Source organism: Corvus brachyrhynchos, unplaced genomic scaffold (assembly GCF_000691975.1).
Source record: "Corvus brachyrhynchos isolate BGI_N302 unplaced genomic scaffold, ASM69197v1 scaffold523, whole genome shotgun sequence".
Taxonomy (NCBI): Eukaryota; Metazoa; Chordata; class Aves; order Passeriformes; family Corvidae; genus Corvus; species Corvus brachyrhynchos.
Genome location: NW_008237265.1, coordinates 906,188 through 910,921, shown reverse-complemented (window position 1 = coordinate 910,921; position 4,734 = coordinate 906,188). Strand labels below are relative to the sequence as shown.

At 43.6% G+C, this 4,734-nt stretch overlaps 1 protein-coding gene and 1 long non-coding RNA gene across 2 annotated transcripts in view; one reads left to right on the top strand and one right to left on the bottom strand.

The window, feature by feature from the left end:
- The window catches only part of LOC108445766, a 12,824-nt gene extending 9,524 nt beyond the window's left edge, over nucleotides 1–3,300 (top strand). The window contains exon 3 of the long non-coding RNA XR_001860727.1: nucleotides 1,875–3,300. This is a non-coding gene — a long non-coding RNA (uncharacterized LOC108445766). The remainder of the gene's footprint in view (nucleotides 1–1,874) is intronic.
- Nucleotides 1–4,734, bottom strand: part of LOC108445764 (potassium voltage-gated channel subfamily KQT member 1-like) — a 289,498-nt gene that overhangs the window by 16,119 nt on the left and 268,645 nt on the right. The window lies entirely within an intron of this gene.

Here is a 4,734-nt window from a genome sequence, read left to right as displayed (position 1 = left end):
TATGAATATAAAAATATATTTATGAAAGATGACAAGGTATATTTTTTCAAAATGAGGGCTTAGGTTAGATTTCCTAAATCTATATATAGGATCTTAAATGAACAACCAGATTTAAAATCAGGACACTTCATTAAAACTGAGTTCAGGAGTCTAGCTATAAGTTCTTACTTGAAAATGTTTAGCCACAAGCTAGATGGAAGTTTCATATCTTAAAAGAAGTTTTTAATGTCTGGTTTTGTTTTTTTTTTCCTGTAGGATTTAGGTGAAAGTTTGGGCCATTATTCACCATTCTGCAACTATTAATTAAAACAAACAGCTCTCTGAACCTATTTCTCACAATGGGGAAGATTTATATCTTGAAACTGAAGCTTGTTTTTTTCACTATTTTCTACACTGCGTAAACATCCAAGGTTGTTATTGCAGCAATCACCAACACAAGCTCTCAGAGCTCCTTGCCAGGCTTGTGATATTTATTGCTTGAAAAGCCCCAGCTCCCGGAGTGAAGTGATTAGATGAGAACCTCAGCTTTCAGTTCAAAAACAAAAAGTCATTTTGAGAGAAATGGGAAACCATGAGCAGAAGGCAGAGTCAAGGGTCCAAACATCAGAAAGGCAAGCAAAAAGAGAAAACCCCACATGTATTATTATTTTTTAAAGCCTAAGGACACTTAAACCAACCTCCCCCTTATAATTTGGCAGAGGGGGGCTGACTCATGGCTTGTGGCTGCCAGGGCATGGCCGTGGCAGGGGTTACTCATCGCCTTGGAGTGCCCAGAGGTTTTTCCCCAAGGGGCTGCTCACCCTCTGCTGGGCTGCACGTGTTTGTACTGCCAGGTGCTGGGCTCCAGCCACTTCTATTTTCATGTTATCTTTTTCTTTTTCCTTTCAAACCAACTTTACTGAGGCATTTGTTTATGAAAATATCCTGCACAAGGAATTAGCACCGACTTGGCAAATAGAGACAATAGGTCAACTCCTGGTCCTTCCAAATCTGACAGGATCTCTTTAGCTTTCAAAAAAAGAAGAAAAACAGAACTATTCAAAAGTCTTGGCCGCCAAATAGTCCATAAGCCCATAACAATGTAAAGCAAATGTAAATATTATATGATGAAATGCATTTTTCAAAAAGCCCTCTTTTCTCAGCAGTTAGATGGGCTTTATATACAATGGGAGGATTCATTCCTGAAGGTAACTCCAGCCTATGAAAGAAACCCCTACATATCATGGCCTAAAATATCTATTTTATACAATGCTTTTACCTTGTGAAAGCTCATTCAGCCTCCTGATTTATGAAGGCTGTACTTCTCCCTGCTCTGCTCTCCACACACCCTCTGGGGAGAGGAGAAAAATACAAAGAAACCTGGCTAACTCCAGTGTGACTAAGGGGCATTAATACTGGAAAACCCATGCAAGGAGTGCAACAAAAACACAAGCAGGATAAAACCAAGAATGTTTGTGCATGGCAAAATAGCACGCGTGGTGAAACCTTTTGTACACAAAAGGCAGGGTGGGGATGCCCAGATGAGGCAGGAGAGAGGAGTGAGGTCTTTTCAGCTGGCTGGAGGTACAGCCCAATGCCATGTTGCACTTTGTATGGTTTGCATTTGTTCATTTATGGGGTACAACTCCCACCTCTCTTCAGGGTGCAGTTAAACCTGATTTCTTCAAATGGTGGCTTCAGGAATCAGGACAGCTATAGACCAGCAACAGATACAGCTCAGAGGAGAGATAAATCTGCTCTTGCAGGAGTGAATAGATGCCAGAATACTCTGAGATGCCCCTCTTTACCAGAGAGCCTTGCATTATGAATGTAGCTCTCTACTGGAGCTTGGGTTGTGCCTCAGTAATGACCTGGTATTGTCCTTTCTGTTTCAGACATACTTTGTGAGCTGGTGGAAGACAAATGTTGGACACACCAGTGCTGTCAGCTGCTCCAGCACTCTTGAGGAACGCCATTCTTCCTATTGCTGCCGTTAACTCAGCCACACACCCTGCCAATAAACCATAGCAAGAGCTGCCTAACAGGTCATCCTCACTGCACAAGAGCGGGCAGTTTGCCAGCACCAGACAACTTAACCACCAACCGTGGCTGTTTTGCGATAGCCAAATTCCCGAGGCTAATGACAGCCCCTTCTGAACCGATGTCTTGTCCCACTGAAGTCCAGGGGCTTCCCAAACTTTTGGAGTCACAGCTGGTGAACACAAAGGTGCAGCCTGATACAGTCCTACTGTTCTGTGCGTGCTGTTGTGGTCCAGAGTGAGCCAGCACTGGGGTGTCCACAGCTGGTGAAACCCAGGCCAAGTGTCTCTGCTCTGCCATGTCTCAGCCTGGGTGAGCTGCTGAGCACTGTTTTGTCAAGGTTACAAGGCAGGGCTGAAGTGGCCTCCAGCCAAATCATCACCTACCCAGTCCTTACGTCCAGAGAGATGCACAAAGGCAAACAGCTGGAACAACTGGGCACTCGCTGGAAGGGAGGACACGACAAACCAGAGACTTCTTGTTAACTTTTGCAGACAGATCAAGGGACAAAGGCAAGTATCCCACAATAACTTGGCAAATACCGCAGTACAATGCTCAAATCTGTGGGATGTGGCTTCACAGAAGAGCTCACCACCTAACGCAGCCCAAAAAGCTTGGCACAACCATATGGTTCAACTCAAACACTGCTCCAGACTTTGGAGGCTGAAACTCAAGAATGCCAGGCCCAGAAAAATTCTGCTGCAAAGACAAAGTCAAAGCAACTCAGGCAGATTTGTAGATTGAAATGGAAATGCCCTCACCGTACTGATTACTTAACGCCATTTTATTTCTTCCTTCCCCTTTGAAGAGAACTGTTGTGCGAGCAAACAGAGCCTCAGTTCTCTTGTTGAAACTCCTGACGCCAGTGATCTCCCACTTCCATGCAAAGCAAAGCTATGTGGAAGTCATAGGGTCAATTTGTTTACCTTGCCTGTGGCAAGGCTTGGGTTCATCAGGTTAATTCCAGTAGTTGCTAAAAGGTCTTGAAATTTTTTCTCTGGTGTCATATGGCTTTTGCATTTTTTTTTTTGTTTCAAAGCAGGGGGTAACCATGAACTGTTCAAAACACACCGAAGTAAACAACATTTTTCTGCATCAAGCTCATCCTGTGGATTAATTCATTTGCATTTCTGGCCCTTTCAAGTGAGGGGAAGTCATACAGATGTGAGCAGTCATTTAAGGATTTTAAGGGTTATGGTTCACATCATCCAAAATTGATACCAGGACTACTCATTCACAGGAAAAGGAAAGATTATGGTGGACATACTGATGTTTTGGGGAAAATAGGGGATTTTTAATAATAAAGAAATGTATTTTACAACTGCTATTATTTGTTTAAGTTCAAAGCCTCTGGCACATCCACACTGATCTGTTGTGAATTGCTTCTTTGTTTTTGGTGGTAGAAAAGTTGATTTCATATTGCTGATTCATCTACTGGGTTTGGATTACTCTTGTTATCCTTTCAGATAATGGACCATTGAGCCTGCAAACAAGTCTGCTGTCTGGTACCATCAGCTGATTTACATCAGATTTCTGAAATTGAGTAGTTCCAGTTCTTGGGGCTTGCATGTATGAAGGAAAAGCAAGAACTTCATGACAACCAGGGCAGCAAAACACTCTTTTGCTCAAGAACCAGCACATCTTAAATATTGCTAGGGTGAACTAGGCCTGTATACAGGAACGAGTTAATCCTGAGATAACTGTCAATAATTTGCCATTAGCCATGGCTATTGATTCTGCAGCCTGGCCTTGGGTGAAAATGTAAAAAACCCCACAGTGGCAATAACAACAGAGTGCAGTGTTTTCTGGCAGGCTCTGCGAGCCCCTTCAATGCAGGAAGCAATAGATTATAAACAACTTTTATTTTAATCCCTGCAGGACGCATTGTGAGAGTCCAAAAACAAGACCTGTTTTTCTCAAAGCCCTCCTGAGAAAAAAAAGGTCTTGATATTCCAATACAATATCAAAGAGATCAGCAAGTAAAGAAAAACTATCTGTTCCTGGCAAGACATCAGAACAGTTCCCACAAGTTTATAGTTGTCCAACTGATCATCAAAAAAAGAGTTTTGGTTGGGTTCAGGACGTTTTAGTGCCAAGAGGTGTTGTTGATTGTGAGACGCCTGGTATTTTCAAGTGTGCCAGCCAAAGGACTGTTGAGGGAACATAAAAGGTCCTTACTATGTGAAATGTGTTATCTCTGGGCTATTTTATGCATAAACTGGTCTGTGAGCAAAATGTTCCATGGCGTGCTCAATGCAGGCAGCTATTATGCACACAGAAGCTTCTACTTGCACACCCTGCCATTCACCTAAAAAGTGTGCACAGATCTATTTCCTGTGAAAAACCCCTAATATCCAATTCTTCGAAGTACGCAAGTCCATCAGTTTTTGCAGTGCTCACCATGAGCACATAGCAAGGGTTTATTTTCACAGATTTTTTAGGCAGGGACTTAAGGAAGCCAGCTTTTCCCTTGCACCAATGGCTGGATATGGGGTTTTTCTTTCTCTCCTTCTCTTTTCTTCACTCTCTTCCCACCTCCTGCCTGCTCCCCAGGCCAGTGACAAGGGGCTGATTGAGTGGCAGTGGCCAGGGGACAGCTGCAGGCTTGGCGCAGCTCTGGTCCCCCAGCAGCAAGGTCCAAATATGCAGCCACCCCAGGGTCTGTGTTGTGCTCGCAGCCATCGTGTGAGCTGGGCTGGGAGCTGGGCTTTCACA